The sequence below is a fragment of the Phyllopteryx taeniolatus genome, chromosome 22, assembly GCF_024500385.1.
Source record: "Phyllopteryx taeniolatus isolate TA_2022b chromosome 22, UOR_Ptae_1.2, whole genome shotgun sequence".
Taxonomy (NCBI): domain Eukaryota; kingdom Metazoa; phylum Chordata; class Actinopteri; order Syngnathiformes; family Syngnathidae; genus Phyllopteryx; species Phyllopteryx taeniolatus.
This window is the reverse complement of record NC_084523.1, coordinates 2,683,943-2,701,444: the sequence shown is the minus strand read 5'-3', so window position 1 is coordinate 2,701,444 and position 17,502 is coordinate 2,683,943. Positions and strand designations below refer to the sequence as shown.

At 45.4% G+C, this 17,502-nt stretch overlaps 1 protein-coding gene across 6 annotated transcripts in view; it reads right to left on the bottom strand.

The window, feature by feature from the left end:
* Positions 1 to 766: 766 nt before the first annotated feature.
* The window catches only part of brd1a (bromodomain containing 1a), a 114,442-nt gene continuing 97,706 nt past the window's right edge, over positions 767 to 17,502 (bottom strand). For all 6 annotated transcript variants that reach the window (XR_009786318.1, XR_009786321.1, XR_009786319.1 and 3 more), the window contains 2 exons: positions 2,760 to 2,888; positions 767 to 1,840 (listed from right to left, as the gene is read on the bottom strand). The gene's annotated coding sequence lies outside the window, so the exon portion shown is untranslated. The remainder of the gene's footprint in view (positions 1,841 to 2,759; positions 2,889 to 17,502) is intronic.

Here is a 17,502-nt window from a genome sequence, read left to right as displayed (position 1 = left end):
GTTTTTTTTAATAAAGTTTTTTGGAAAAAAGAAATTCTGTGCCTCCCTCCCTCCCTTTTTGTTGCTTTGGACCCTCGAAGACGTCTAAGTCTAAGTCTAAGTCTAAGTCTAAGTCTAAGTCTAAGTCTAAGTCTAAGTCTAAGTCTAAGTCTAAGTCTAAGTCTAAGTCTAAGTCTAAGTCTAAGTCTAAGTCTAAGTCGACTTAGACTTAGACTTAGACGAAAGATAGCACCCTACACACGCTAGACTCTTATCGCACGAGTCCAACATGACTTAGACACATTCAAGACGACATGGGTGGTTGCAGAGAATGTTTATTACACAACAAACAATGAATGACATTGGTCAGTCTTACACTTGGGAATAAAGGTTAGACATCTGAATCACAGACTTGGGCCAGGTGATACACCGAGTCTTGTCATGATGTGGAGTCTAACACTTGGGCCAGTTGATACACCGAGTCTTGTCATGATGTGGAGTCTAACACTTGAATCATACATTAGCATTACATAAAAGACTTGGGCCAGTTGATGCACCAAGTCTTGTCATGATGTGGAGTCTAACACTTGGGCCAGTTGATGCACCAAGTCTTGAGTCAAACTTAGATGTGGTGATACAAAGTCGTGATGAGTCAAACTTGGGAATCAAGTTTGGACATTGTACATTAATACAAAAAACATTTAGGCCAGGTGATACACCAAGTCATGTAGATTAAAATTTGGGAATTAAGTTTAGACATGGTGATACACAAAGTCTTGATGACTCAAACTTGGACATTGTACATTAATACAAAAAACATTTAGGCCAGGTGATACACCAAGTCATGTAGATTAAAAGGTGGGAATTAAGTTTAGACATGGTACAATGTTAACATTACAAAAAAACATTTAGGCCAGTTGATACACCAAGTCTTGTAGATAAAAATTTGGGAATGAAGTTTAGACATGGTGATACACAAAGTCTTGATGAGTCAAACTTGGGAATCAAGTTTAGACATTGTACATTAATACAATAAACATTTAGGCCAGGTGATACACCAAGTCATGTAGATTAAAAGGTGGGAATTAAGTTTAGACATGGTACAATGTTAACATTACAAAAAAACATTTAGGCCAGTTGATACACCAAGTCTTGTAGATAAAAATTTGGGAATGAAGTTTAGACATGGTGATACACAAAGTCTTGATGAGTCAAACTTGGGAATCAAGTTTAGACATTGTACATTAATAAAATAAACATTTAGGCCAGGTGATACACCAAGTCTTGTAGATAAAAATTTGGGAATGAAGTTTAGACATGGTGCAATGTTAACATTTAAGCCAGGTGATAAATTTGGGAATGAAGTTTAGACATGGTGCAATGTTAACATTACCAAAAAAACATTTCAGCCAGTTGATACTCCGAGTCTTGTAGAGTCAAACTTGGGAATCAAGTTTAGACACCACCAAAAAGAATTTCAGCCAGTTGATACTCCAAGTCTTGTAGACTAAAACTTAGGAATGAAGTTTCCACATGTTGACCAGCTTGGATGGCTTCAAAGCTCAAGTTCAGACTGGGGAACTCAAAACATTGGGCAATATTATTTGACACCACAAACCTGAAGCAACCTGGAAGAGCAAAGGCTCAAAACACATGCGAGTCACCATTAACAAAAAACATTCCAGCTGAACATTGAAAATACCAACATTACACAACACTCCATTGGCGGTTCCACAGGAACTTTATTGTGTAGGGTACAATTTAAGTTCACAGCAGCACAATGACTCACGTTGGTGTTTGTCCACAGGTGAGGCATTTCCAGGAACGACATCATGAGACCCTTCGGCTTCCGCACGACAAACTGCAACAAATGACAATTATGATGAGTAGAAGCCCAAATGACATCCTTTGTCCAGACAAAAGTGAGCTCATCATCACCGCGTAACAAATGTTGAAGCAACGTGAAATCAAACCCACAACTTTGGGAGTACTACATTTTGTGCATACGTGTAACGTCTAAACATCCTCTCAAACGACAGGCGTTTGCGCCCTGAATTATGAGTTGAATATAGCTCTGTTTCAACTTTAACAACTATGTTTGGAACTTGGATTGAAATATACCTCTGGATCGTGAGCGCTGAGGTTTCCTACAATGCAAGCTGATGCACATTTAACATTACAAGCGCTACCCCGTAACATTGTGCCAGTGTTTTGGATGATGTCGTCACCTGAAGATCATGGCTAAATAGCTTTCAAAAAGTTACTGATCAAAATAAACAACTGCAACAATCCCACAAGTCTTCGTTGGCGTGTTGATTAGGAAAAAGCAAGTCGGCACCTTGTCAACAAGTTCAAGACCTGTGTTACGGATAAGGCCAAAACAAATTGGATTCTAAATGTATTAATAACTGATATCTCTACGAGTTAACAAGTGCGGTTGAGCCTGCGATCTCCATCGTCTTGTCTATACATTCGGCTGACGCGCACCGATATGACTCAAAGGCCCGGCCGCTTTTCAATTCCTTTTATTTGAAGACACTAAGCTGTCATTTCTCTTGATATGTAACGGTCGGTCGTTATGCCAATTATCTTTTTCAGATAATTACCCTCTCATTTCAGGAAGCATATTGCATTCATCTGAAAACTATGTCACGTTTACAATGACACTTCATTTCCTAATGTGTACAAGTCTCACCGCTCCATAACACTGACTGAACAGCTCATTTACAGCACAGCATCACATCCTTTTATTCCGCAATGTCAACCGGACGACACGTTACCCTTTTCATCTCTTCACGAGTCCAGGCTGGTGAACCTCCGTGGAGAACTCCAGAGGCTTCCCAAATCCCACACAGAATGGGTCTTGAGGAATCATCTCAGTGTCGCACGTCCTGAGCCTCGGTCGTCATCTGAAAAAGCCCCAGAGAGTTACAAGCTAAATAGGAGTTCTTTTTTGGAACAACTAAATACACACATAAGCTACTGTTGGGAGGGGGAGGGGGGTGGGCATGGCCAGAATATAGCCTTCTTTGAAAGGGGGGATAAAAATAAGTCATTTTCTGTTGGACTTTTTGGCAGGAATCTAATTCAACTATACAGCGGCATTTGGGCCAGGATGAGGATCCTGTGACTTGATCCATTGCTAATAAAACAAGCATGTCCATATGTAAAGCATATGCAAAAGTCAGGTGTCTACGGGGGCAACGTTCTCTTACATGATTAAAGAAAAAATTAAGTGTACTATGCCATTTTTGGGGAAATCAAACAAATACCATGTATAAAAAGGCTTTATTAGGGAAAACAAATTCTATATATATATATATATACACCTCCCTCTGCCTTCATTTGGTCTCAAGCTATCCACCTTGATTAGGGTTCCACTTAGAGCTAACCCCACAAACTATCAGGTCACAATAGCAGAGTCCAGGGATCTGGACTATTGTCCTTCTGCTGTAGACCTACAGCAATATAGGAAATCGTTTGCACCGCTCGGATGAGGGTCGGTGGGGTTTCTTTGGCGGATTATACATCGCGCGTTTTTGTGCGTTAGGGTAACGTTCGCCTTTCCTGCAGCCCCCCGTTTACACTATCCCTAAAAGACCGGGTCAGAAATGACAATTCTTCCACGTATTCTGGGTCCGGCCGCTTTGATGACGGTGAAAGCGAAGCCGTTCCAACATTAACGGCTTTCTTTGAGGATGCCGGACTCTGCGTCCGTGAAGACGTGTGTCTGAGGAGCTCCAGAGCAAAACTGACAACGGGTGTTTGAAGCCTTCAGATTTCAAAGGACGTCCGCTTCTGTGACTCTTGCGTCGCAACGTGGCCATGTCGCTGAAATCTACAAGCGCCAACGCCCGTTTGCAATTTTGCTATTCGACAACTCCTTAGAGAACACAAACTTGCATCAAAAGTACAGACAATGGCAAATTAACTTCAACTTCAAAGTTTGGAGTGCATTTTAGGTTGATCCTGAAATGTCACCCAAAAGCCCCATTCCCCTTATTTATTGGCGTGTCGTCCATGACAATTGATGATATCATTCGGCCAACGACGTTAGAATCACAACCGGGAAAACCCAGACTGACCAAAACAAAATCATTCACAAGACATTCAGACGACCAATGTTAAATAAAACATACATTTTCTCCCCTAAGGAGACATTTTCTTCATACTATATAACTTTGCTACTTACAAAAAAAAATATATATATATATATATGGGCAAAAATACATATTCTCCAAGTCAACGTGATAAAGTTGAACACAAATATATGACAAAGATTGACAAACTTTTTCATTTTTATTGAAGCCACGCAACATATTTTGGATTAAGCGGCGGCCTTGCCAGATCCTACCGAGCCTCGACGCAACCTAGTCGAGCTCAAAGCCCGCCGACCTCTCCGAGAACACTTTTATCAAACTGGCGCGAGGGCCAACTACCCGCCGCCGGTCCGGTCGTGTCTCGCGCTACAATGAAACGGGTGCGCCGTCGGCCTCGGTAGCTTCCCGATTGGATTGTCTGATCGACGGAACTTGGGAACGGTCTCTTGCGATCCCACTGCCGATCCGTTCCCGGTTAGCGGAGTTGTTTGTCCTCACGCTCCCGGGTACCTTCTGCTGGCCTTCAATTATTAAGGCGATACCATCATGCTGTCTCGTGATGAGTGAAAGGGTCACAAAACATTGCCGGAAATCACTGGATAACGTAAAAGTCGTTAACTGACTCAACTTTAATGACATCGACCGCCGCTTTTAACACATGGCCAACGAGCTTCCGGGGACTTTGCTTTACCGGGCGCGTCCGTTCCCTGGCTTTCGTGCAGAGTCCTAAAGATTACTTCCCGCCCGACCGCATTATCCGGCACCGACTGCCGGGCCTTTTGACCCGCTCGGAGAAATCGTGTGAATATTACAAAGCTATAGTTCGGCTTCGGAACACCTTCCGCCGTTGTGCGTTACGATAATCTATTCGGCCGGCCTTATTGCTCAAAAATGGTCGATAACACAAACACCCGCAGGGAACGCATAGCAGACGGCGCCGTTTTTACACCAAAAACAATTAGACGTGTCATAAAAGCCGTTATTTGGCAGCGACGTCAGTCAGACGCGGCCGTTCCGAGCGCTACGATGGCGCGTACGTTTAACAGTGTCTGCGGAGATCGCTTGGTGGCCGATAGGTTGCTCCGCCAGCTTATTGGTTGAAAACTCTAATCTCTCAAGGGAATTGGAAGCTGCGTTATCGCGCTAATTCATTCGCACTTTGGAAACTTGCGCTCGGACGTAATTACCCCGACGACGGCAAAATGTTTACCTTCTGAGTAGGATCGGCAAACCGGAGAGTTTTGGCCAGACCGGTGTAATGTCGCAATGACCTTCAACACGTTTGGAGATAGAGATGGATTGAATACCTTGCATTACATGTTTTCTTGGCTAGATGTGTGAAACTTCATGGATGACTCGTGCGGGAATCGTGAATAAATCCCTTTTTCCCACGCGGAAATGATTGGGGCGGCAGCGATCCAAACATCTGCCTCGCTGTTCTCAAGGTCGTGGTTTCAACCTGGAAACACACTCTACTGCGTCCGTGGATTTTGCATGTTCTCCCTGCGCCTCCGTAAGCGTACGACAGAGTGTGTTGAAGCCGGCGGAGAAGGCCTCGCCGGCCTTAAAAACGATCGAGTGACGGCGGAAAATGTCATCGCTGCCAGCGTCGTCCTCATCGTCCGCTAACGACGGCGGGCTCCCTGTCCGAGCGGCGTGATGAATTACCCTCATCTGTTCGTTTCGCCGAGGGGCCCGCGCGGGTCACCGCCGAAGCCGGTCGTGACGTTTAGTCGAGCGCTGTATACGCAAATACGCGCCAAACGATTAGCGCGGCCCGCGGGGGGGAAACCGTTGGTCATTGGTCTTCAAGTATATTGAAGATTTTTTAACCACATTTCAAATGTTTCAATACTACAATTTTTCTGGTAAGACTGGTCATTACTTGGACTAAACTTGGGGGGCAAACAAACATTTTAAAGTACTCACTTTTATTCTTTCTATACTATTAATGTTGCTAAATCTTTTGGAAATATTGGTCATTTATGGGGGATTTTTTGGGCTACATTTGATTCTTTTTTACATTTCATTAGTCACTTACTTCATACATATTTCTTTATCACTTGCCCCTGAGTTCCTCATCGCATTGCTTTGTATCCTCTCATCTTGGGAATGACAAAGTCTCCTTCAATGTTAAAAACAACCGGTGCAGTTTGCGCAATTTGGTTATCTAAATCTACCCACTACCAAATGTTTTTTGGACCACAAATATTTGTCTTCAACAAAGTACAGTATGGAAACACGTTTTCCTCATTGTTATATCCAACTAACTAAGAAGGGATTTGGTGAAGAAAAGTCATTGGAATATCTCCAAAAGGAAAAATTCCTATCCCGGGACAGATTGTCTGCAAAATTACATTCTACCGTTTTAGCGACAAACGTGAAGTAGACGCACTTCAATTGCTTTTGTGGCCAGTGTAAAACCATACAACGGGCCAGATCTGGTTTCGTTTAGTCCTAGTTTTGGGAACGTGTGACGAAGCTGCGCTACTTGTGGAGAAAGGACAACAGGCTAACTCCACGCTGGAAGATCGCAGCTGACATTCAAACACCTAACCTCACAACTGGAAGACAGACGTGCTTTAAAAAAACATTTCGCTAACGAGTAGAAATCCAATGAACCCATGTTGGATACGATCAAATCCATCTGACAGTCACGGTAGCTTTCTAAAAGCGCAGCTGCCTCCCCGTTTAAGCGACCGCGCGTCAAATTAACAGGTCTAACAAAACAGCGATAGACTTTTAACTGCCTGCCGTTTCTTCCAAAAATAAATCGCTGTTAGAAGAGCTGTCCTCACTTCCCTACAAACATTTTGTGTTCACCAAATGAGTGTACAAACGCCGAAGTACAGTCTTCCCCAAAGTTGAAATCTGTTTCCTCTCTCAACCTTTCAGGCCAACTATTTTCCAGCCGGGCACGGAGAGAGAACGCCGACCTCGTCGCCGCCCGACCTCGTCGCCACGGCGCTTCGCAGGATACTCGGTCCCTGCGGCGGCTGTGTTCCAATTAGAGAGCCCCGACTCGTATTAGCATTCCATTTAAGCTCCCCTCGCCCCTCGCCGGCTCTCCGTAGCGAGGCGGTCCGCCGCGAACTGTCGCCGGAGGGCCCTCGGCTAAGACTGCCCGCGAGCCCCGCTAATTGACTCTCCGTCCACCTATGGCGCGCGGGTAACCCCGCGCCGCGTTTGCTGGAATTGAACACAAAGTGCAAAGTGGAATATCATCTTCGCTTCACGGCTCTTTTGCTCATCTATTGGTGCATTCAATCAGTCTAGACCCGGGATCCGTCTAATGGACACCCCGGAGCTTCCCGTTTCGTATCAGATAAAAGACAGCGCTAGTGGGATCGGAATGAAAACTTTCTGCAAACTTTCGGAACACGACTTCAACGGCGTAAAAGAAAAGGCAGCAAAAATCACAGGTATGGTGTACCTGAGTCAGAACATTCAAAGGCTGACTTTGCCCGCAGGGAACACATTTCTTCAAAGGCTGAATGCTGGCCGTGACGTTTGCAAAGGGCCACACAATGGAAGTGATTCCTTCAAAAAATTCAAAAGCCAATCAAAAGACATTTTAACACGTGTCGTCCGTAAAGCATACGCGTGGTTTGAAGTGTACAAAATGATATGATACCCTGTTTTCCCATGACGAGTGTGTTCCCCTTTCAGATTCATTTCTCAGTGTATTGGAGTATCAAATTCTAACTTTCCAAAACCCAGCCATTCAACCATCCGTTTGGGTTTCTTGTGAGCTGGAGCGTACCTTCAGAGCACAAATCCAAACATTTTTGGTTTTTACATTTTTCAAATGGGAACTTCAGAAAATGCATGTATTGTTTTGCCGTTACATTTTATATACACCGCTATGGAGAACAAACAAACAAATACACCGCTGCAAAATGACAAGATATGCCCGATTGCAAGGTTTGCCGAAACAGATCGCTGCGCTTCTTTGGCCGGGTTGCCGGGGACTCTTATTGCCGACCGAGTGACGACAAAACAACAGTTCTCGCTTTTCTTCCATTCAAACCCGGTACGACTTCACTGCCTCGATCAAAACGTCCGGTCCAGGCTTCATTGCTTTTGACCCATTTCGGTGTTTTTTTTTTATTATTTTGTTCATCCGTAAAAAAATTTTTATTAAAAAGCCACATTTCCAGAATCTACATCTACGGATAATTGTTTCACATTGGAATCTTTTCACTTTCCATATTCAACATTCAAGCTTGGTTCATTTCTTTTCTTTTTCAGAATGCGTCCCAAAACATTCAAAACGGTCCAATCAAAAGACGTTGGATTTTTCTCAAAGAAAATCATGAGCGGGATATATCGTTTTTCCCATCGCGCCTTTAAATACGGAAGGAGAATCTTTCATGACATTCAGCAACACGAGTGCCTTGCAACCCTGACCAATTCCACAGGCGGAGTTGCGGTGTCTTGGAATTTGCATTTATTCTGGCGTGTGCAAATGTGACCCGTCTCAATACGTTTTCCATTTAGTACCGTCGCGCCTTCTTTTTTGCAAACGCGCTGCCGGGAGACTGTCGGACCCTCCCCCGAACGTGTGGCTGTCCGACTTTTTTGTCCGCTTCCTTGAGAGAGCCCGACGGGAAATGGATTGCAGTGCTTTCCCGGCCCAGTAAACAGGGTTCCCGCTTGCGATAGTAGACGTGGGCTTGATATAGGATGCCGTTTAACCCAGAAACGACACCCCGGCCCACGGGACGGCCCGTTCCTCACGCTGCGCATCCGTCATGCGGGGCGATCTGGAAACAGGGCTCCCTCCCCGAGGGAGAGCGAGGAGAAAAGGAAGAAGGTGTCGGATTTCACCCGTGCGTGTCGGTTAAAATGACCCCCCCCCCCCCAAAAAAAATAACTTACGGCATTCCATTTCCAACGCCGTCTTTTGTCGAGCTCCCTCACGGTCGGACTTGCTAAACGACAAAGAGGAGATCTGTGGAGGTGGGAGCGGGTCGTCACGCTGGGGAAATCTGCCGGTTTGATTTGAAACGTGCAATTGCAGATTGTCGCGGGCGTGCCGGATTGCCATCGGGTGTGAACAATCTTCCGCGTTCGCCGGCCCTCCAAACGGCTTTTAGGTGCCGCGAGCCCCGCCGGAACGCTTCAAAAGCCCATTTTTAGAACTAATACCCCATTACCTATGCAGTGGAATCGGCGTTCTATCAGACCCGTTGCTGACATTTGGGAGTCATTTGCGCTCCCCTGCTTGTCGTTAAGAAATGTCGCTTTGTGGGATTGTTGACCTCTCTCCGGCGTGCCGTCTTCTCGTCGGCGATCGGGCCGCTCCGTGTCTCGCGCGGGACTGGGAGCGCAGCGTCGCGTTTCAGCTTTTAAGTTGAATTTGTTTTGCCGGGGTACGATTTGGACAGGTAAACCTGGTCTCTGATCGTTTAAACTGATCGTTTACGTAAATGCGAGTGTGCCGCAGTGTATGGGTTTACTTTTTTAGTTTGTTCATTTTAGGATTGGGTACAAATTTTCAATGGTGACGCTCCTCCGCATTTGATTGATCCAATTTCATTGTCCTCGAGTCCGTGCCCCCAAATTGTGGTATGTGCTGGCGTTTCATCTGAGACCGTCCTGATCGGGAGACATTTTTGGGAAATTTGTTTTGGGTTTGATTTCTTCTTGTGCTATGTTTGTGACTCTTTTTGTATTTTAACCGTGTAATGCACTTTTTCAGTCCTCTCTTTGAGAAGTACTAAATAAATACTAGTACTACAATTGTGTTGTTACCGCTCTATTTTGAAGACCGTTGCTATCTGTAACGCCGACATTGTTGGATATTTATCAAAAAAAAATAAAAACCAACCAAACAGTAAGGGGCTTAGAATAGTTCCTTGTGGAGCTCCTTGCTTGCAGTTAAGTTAAATGTTATTGTGAATTTCCCCACACTGATAGTCCACTATAGGTGGACCGTAGTAGAAATTAGGTCGACTATTTCCTGGAACCCGATAAAGACCATCCACCGTAGCGGTCAATCGCAACACAAATTAAGTATGCGCTCCGAATCCACCCCTTCCGCTATGCTCGTTAGTGAAATGGATTATTCGTCCCTGAGGAGGGAGTGTGCGGCGACCCAGCTCTGAACACCTGGAACGCTAACGGTAAATAACCTGCGACGCGCACGACGACGCACCTAGAGTACATCGCGTGCGTGCCCACGTGGTGTTCCTTACAGATCTCTCTCTCTCTTTCAAAATAACTCCACCGTTTCATTTATGGTCGGCCCGGTAAATATAACAGATGCGTCTAATTAGCCGTAATTAATTGTCATTCGGTCTTTCTCGAGGTTTCGGCCTCAATGTATGGCCTCTGCTGTGTCCTCTCTTAACGCCACCGCTGGCAGATATCCATTGCCAACGACTGGCACCGCTTGGCCGAGCGTACTCCCGACGTAACGTCGTTTTTTTGGCAACCCAAGCGCCGCTACGTTTGCTTTTGTCATCTAATTATTCCTCAGGAGAGGCAATTAGCCACCGCGGCGCAACTACGGCCGCGTGATGTGAAGCGTGGGAGTACGCGCAAACGTTCTGCTGTAAGGCGATGCGCGGTGCGGTAACTCAGGAGCGCAGGTCCGAGGAGAGCTCCGTGTTAGATAAAAGAATCCCTGAAACCAATCGAGGGTTTATATTTAGACAGATGAATGATTTTACTTTACATGCAGAGGGGATGATACATGAATCTATGTATACATATTCTCCATATCAAAGACATACTTCAAAAGACAACATTTGCTACGCCTTCCGAAGCCGTAACGTGACCGTTTGGGGTTTCTTTTTCTAAATAATCACTCACTGAAACAAAAGTATTGCAAATGAAAAAGTGCTTTATCTTTTCATTTTAAACTTGATTTCCTACAACGGCAAAAAAAAATATTTCCTCTTCTTTTTTTTTATGCCTTGTTCTATAAATGTCATGTTGCTGTCAGTTGATTTGCAACCGGCCTCGTGTTAACTCATCTACTCTCGGCTACTTGCCGAGATGTCACTTCTAATCACAGAGCGTTTACGCCTTCCGATGGGACCCGAACGGATCAGATTGAAAAAGAAAAAAAGGGACCATTTACAATTTCAACATTTATCGCTAATGTTTCTCATGCACAATTGTTTGTGTTCCTTTTAGGAATATTGAAGCTGCCTATCGCCACTTACCTTTAAAATGTAATGTCAAACTAAAAACACAGCACACGTGGATTTAAAACCACATACTGTAACCTTGCCAAGATCATTGGGAAACGCCATGGAAGGGCTATCGTCAAGGTCACGGTGTTATAACCCTTTCAGCAATTCATACGACCGGAGACAAATTCCTTGGGTTTTTTTGGACATCCTTGGCAAATACAGATGATTCTGATATTTAAACAAACGGTAGCGCAATAGCAATACAGACATATACTCTCTATCCTCTGTGAAGAACCACTAATATTACTGTCTGTTTTATAAAGGTGGCCGGGAGCGGCGCGTTGATTTGAAGCACCAAATGTGGCAAAAATGTTGCTTTCATTTGTTTACATTTCATTTAGTTATGTCATTACTATGTTTTTTTTTTTTAAAGTACAAGAATGTAGACTACTATTTATTTAACAAAGGACAAACATTGGCTATTTTTTTCAGTGGCTACAACGGATGAATGGCATTTAAATGCATCGTGATTGGGAAAGATGATTTCAGATGTGTTTTGAGTCACGGAACAAAAAAGCACCTCTGTAATTAACTCATCATTTCTGTTAATACACAATAAGGGAAATGTGCCTTTTTAGCCAACCGGACACCGATGTCAATACAGTCAATTCTGAACATTACAGTATCAAAGTACATAAAGCAAATATTACAAATCAGTCAAGGTGATTATTATTATTTTCAAGCTTGTGTCAAAAAAAAAAAAAAAAACTGAAGTCGAGCCTAGAATACATGACATTTATACCCTCGATCGTTACACCGACCGGTCCGTCTCGACCCTGCCGCTTGCCTGATTCCGACCGTCTCGGGAGCAGATTCCCTCCGATGGCTTGTCCGCATCCAAGTTTGGGAAGATAAGAGGGACGTCTACGAGCTCTCCGTTTTCTCCGATTGCTAACAAAAGGTCCCCTTCTCGCCGTCGAGGGCCAAGATTATTCGGCATTCGCGCGCCCCCCGCCGCCCCCTTTCCGCTTCATTTGGCTTAACGCGCGGAGCGAAAGTCACTCTCCCTGCAAAATGTTGATTATGAGGCCGCGGTGTTTAGAGATGCGAGGGAGAGCGGATACAACATTTGAATTCCTGGCAGGACTATCGGTAAAGGTTATGAAGCTGTTGTTGATGCATCCATTTGTCGTGATTGTATCCAGCGTTGTGACATTTATCAAGTATGTCCAGTTAAATGTCAGCCGGAGAGGTAGCTAGCTGTCCCTAATTAGGACCCTGAAAATCCCTCTCATCCAGGCTTGCGCTTCAGGACAACATTGATCTCTTTTCTTAGCGTACCCTCTACATTCAGCACTGCCCCCTTAACTTTGGGGTCTCACAATTCATTCTGTGATGGGGATAAAGTCTACACAAACGGGGGTGGGGTGGGAGTGTGATGTAGGCCATCTGTCACGGACGCGGGGCTCATTGTTTGCAGATCGCCACCTTCCCCCGGCGGGCTCCGCAAATTACGGATAGGCCCGGACTGGGAATAGTCGGAAAAGCGGGACGCCTGAGCCCGGGCCGTAGAGAACCCACTGTCGAGCTTGTACTGTTCGCTCCCTCTCCCCTCTGAGCGAGAGACCCCGTTTCGCGTGCCCTGACTGACAAATTCATTTCACGGTGAGCGTTATGGAAATAAAAACAAATTGTAAAATACCAGGACGTGGAAAACCAGCGCGCAAATGTCAACATTCAGACGTTTCCTTTTAGTAAGCAATGCCACAGTGCTTCTTGAGTCACCTTAATCCCTCATTTTTTAATACTACCGTTTGCATTTCATTTGGATGTGTTCGCTCAATTTAGTTTCTTAACGACAAACGTGGAAATTATCAAAACGTCTTTCTTCCGGATGCTTTTTGGACAACGGAAATTAGCTGATGTACAGTCCAATGTTGCTTGACTTTTGTTCCGAAAATCAAAGTCAATATTTGTGAGGCAGCTTGAAAGATGTCCTTTTGGTATTCATGGTGTGTTGGAGGAAATAATAAACCACTCAAATGTTGCCAACAGAAACATTTGATGTCAAAATATATTTTTAGCTCAAAGTGTCCGATACTTGAACACCCGTTTAAGATTCACGGTCAAATCTCTGCCCTCGTCGCTCGGTAATAAACATCCTGATTATACGGTGCTAAATATGCCCGCTTTATTGCACTTGACGAACTTGGCGATACGTCAATTTTGAAATCATCTTTAGTTACGTGAAATTGATTTGGCAATGTTTTTATTCGCAGGCCTGTTTTTTCCTGTCCTTTGGTACGAAACCAACAACTTTAGCACCGTTTTTTTTTTTTTTTTTTTTTGAAGGAGCTCATGTTTCAATTCCCTTATAATATAACCGTATGTGCTTTGAAGAGAAGCCGGTAGTGTATCGGCATGCCGGAAGGACAAACTCAAACCGACGTACTCTAAGCGTTCCTACGACAGGACGTGAAATTTGCCGTCGGTTCCCGCGGCGATGCGCGCTACCTCTTTTAGGGTACGCTCTGCTGCGTGCGGACACTGCAGTGTGGAAGGACAAGAAAATACTGGATGGAGATCTTAATGGGGAGGGATGTCGCATTCATGCGGAGTTAGCTGTACCCGAATGGTAAGTGTCAGGAGACCTCCTGCCCGCATCGAGACGGAGCCAAAAACAGAACCGAGGACTCAAGGGGGGAGGGTACCTGAAACCTTGAGATTGATGATAGGGTGTGCAAAAAGTCCGTGCGCTTTGACAAACTTATGGCTTATTCTGAGATAAGAGTATAGTACTTGGATGGCGGTATGTTTGTCAAGTGGGAGGATTACACAAAAACTACATATATTAACAAATGTTTGATGAGCACGTGTACATTTCAGTTTGAGCCGTTTAATTCCTGACATCTTTCGCGGTGTTGACAATCTGAGCTGCCTGTCTTTAGGCCCGCCTGGAATCGTGCAGATAATTCTCACGCTTTGGCAGCAAGGTGATCATTCCTCTCTGGTTGTGGCTCATCCAAGTAGATCAGCACATGCCAGAGTGCAGTGAATCTTAGGCAACAGCGGCAATAGAAAAACCAAGCACCAATGCATGATCGCCTGTTTTGGAAAGTTGCGCTTGTGCCGGACGTCTTCCATTCCCTCTGGTACTTGGTAACCAGTAAAAGTGGCTGGGTCGCTAGGACAACTTCAATAATGATTTCTTTTCTAAATATGTATAAATATATATATTGAGAAGGAGAAATACTTTAGGCTTCAGTTAATGTGTAAAATTGATTCGTTTATCTACGTGACGCAACTTACGGTTTGAGCTTTACCCCCTTTACCCGTAGACTCTCGTTTAAAGTTTTCATGTGCGGTCAAATTCTAGTACCATCTGAAAGCGATTGCCCGGGTAAATCGCATAGGACTCTATGCGCGCAACGCTTTCGCATTTGGGGTATGGCGGCATGCTAACGTCCGGTCGCCTGGCAAACGCATCGTGACAACGTGCGAAACGCGTTCCGACTCAAAACGGAGTTGACGCTGAATGTAGCGGGACACCGTGGTGTCGGCTGGAGGAATTAATTCAATAGAAAACTTTACTTTCAAACTTGAAAAGTACCAGCATTGAACAACCTATTAACATTTAAAGGATGAGGTCATTTTTCCATCAGATGGCGTCCTAACAGCAGGAAAACAAACGGACACCGGAAACCCGTACGCCACGTAATCCTTCCGTCGGAAATGCTTAATGCGTTGCCGTGCGTACGGTACGTCGACGGCGCTCGGTAGGAGGGCCCGCTCCTGCCAGAAAGCCAGAGCGCGTACCCAAAAGATACGGACCGAAGTAGGGCGATTGCTATAGTTCCACAATTTAGTACCAAATTCATCTGAAATCACCTTTTAGGTTGACTCTCAAAATGTCTTTTTTCAGGTCATTTTTCATACGGGTGGCTCACGGTCAGAGTCAAATGTTCTGAGCTATTTGATTGACCGTCGACCGACAGCAAATGTTTACTTTTTAGGAACGAGTCAAATCCCAATTTTGGGTCTTTGATGATCAAATTTGAGAAACACTGCTCAACTCTGTCGAAACTGGAAAACAGTGTTGGTATTGGAAGAATCATCCTCAAGAACGGTAGTTAGGGTAGGCATTTATGGGTCGAGACGACGACGCCGATGTCTTAACTCAATTTGAAGAAAACTCTGGAGGAAGCCGAGAAAAAGCAAGGATAAACGATACCGACTTTTCTGTTCCAATTTCCCCGACGGAGAAAAAGACGCGGATCGATCCGACGAGCTTGTGCGAGAGGCGCGAGATACCGCATTTACTTCTCTTATTATTCAGTCTTCATTGGTCTCTTCTCTTTTTGCAAAAGCACTCTAATCCTTTTTTTCATTAGTTATTAAAACCTGTCAAGCCGAGGTTGGCCTTCACTTCATCGTACCCGGGAGTTCCTGCCACTTGGCACGGTCCGGAAAAGAACCCGCGTACCGCGGCTCCGTTTATTAAGCGCTAACTATGCCTCTGCTTAATATCCAGGCCGAATATTCATTCGGTCTCACCGGGTGGGTGCCTTTTACAAATTATTATATTGCTAAAGAGGTGCATTTGCTATGTATGCTTCGCTGCCTGGGAGAAGTGCTGTTGCTGGCCAGGGTCCACTGTCAGGAGCACGACCGCCGATCATTTAGCTGATTTCTTTTTTTTTTTTTTTTTAAACGCTTCTCCGAATGGGGAATATTAAGTGCGTTCGGCAGGGCTACGGTTTATAAATATCTATTTTTAGAGGCGGGCCGGAGCGGGTGCCGAGTCGAGTCTTAAGCGGAGACGCCGTCCGCGTCAATGAACGTGCTTGACGTGCCGCTGAGCCGCATTCGTACGTCACCCTGAGGAGGGTTTAAATCGAAAAAGTCACGCCGCCTTAAGTGATGACGTTTTTGGAGCGATCCCGCTTAAGAGGATAACTCCGCCGCGGTGCCCAGCCGTGACACAAATCCATCAATATTCTTGAAAAGTGTGACAATTAGTCTTCATTTTTGGGCCAGAAATAAGTTATGTTTAACGTGGCCCATTAGTGAACACGGAGCAGACAATCGGCTAGGTTCCCATTAAAGGAGTTCGGTTTGCGTCTTCCGGCCGCTGCGGCTCCCGCAAGTGGAGAATTTCATACCTCTTCCTATTTGACGCCCGCTGTTTCGCTCCGCCTCGCCTCATGCTTGGCTTCCCTTCCCCAATCTGCAGAGAGCGCCCATACGCAGACGTCCTCCTTTTTGGATTGACTCACTCTGATTGGTACATTTATTGTCTCTCTTTCAGGCTTACTTTCTTCCTCAAGATCAAATTAAAAAAGGGTGAGCCTTTTTTTTTTTTTTTTTTTCTTTTTTTAAGTTAATAGACCAGGCGGTCTCCACTTCAGTGATTTTTGGACAGCCCCTGAGGCAAAAATGTATTTACCGTAAGGCTCACTGCGCATGGTTTCGTAAAAGGGAACGCTCGCTTTCTCTTTGTTTTAGCGGCTGAATCTAGGTCACCTAAATGAACACCCGCCTTCGTTACGTCAATGTCAAACTACCACCTGTTTCAGTGTGACTCCGCCTGCTGTTGTAATAAAGTGCTATAATGTCACACAGATTTTGGGCACATTCAGGCTGTAATTACACATTTCGCCCTTCGTCTTCTCCCGTCGCATCCGAGTCCTCCCCGTCCTCGACCTTCGGGGACCGTGGCGGGCTGAGAACCGGCGAGGCCCCGGACCGTACGGCTAAGTGCGCCGGAGGTGGCGGGACGCTCAGTTGGCAGAAGGTGCGAGACCGAAGCGGACAACTGAGAAGGAAAAATGGCCCCGCGCCTGGAACTCGGAAGAGGGGCAAAGAGAGAAGCGGTGCGGAGGTGCTCCACGACTTGTAAATGATCTGCTTTGAAGCTGGAGGCGACGGCTAAGCGCCGGCTTCCGGTCACGATCCCACATTTGTGTGAACGTCTGACCCTCTGCTGGTACAGAGCGTCCGTTTTTTCCACAACAACATTGCGGGATGAAAGTGGAACCCGCTAAGGAAGCCGGGTGTCATTCTGGTCTCCTGGGAGGGGGCTGATGATGAACCAGAGATCAATAGGCCGCGCTGCTATTTAGAACGTTTTCTTCTGGACTTCAATGAGAATCGCTTTGTCGTAACATCTTTATGCGTGTGGCGCGTATGCAAATTTCCATTTAGTCGATAAATTGGCGTTGCCACGTGAAGGACGCGCCGGATGAGCGGGGGTGTCACATGGCCCGGAATGAGAGAGT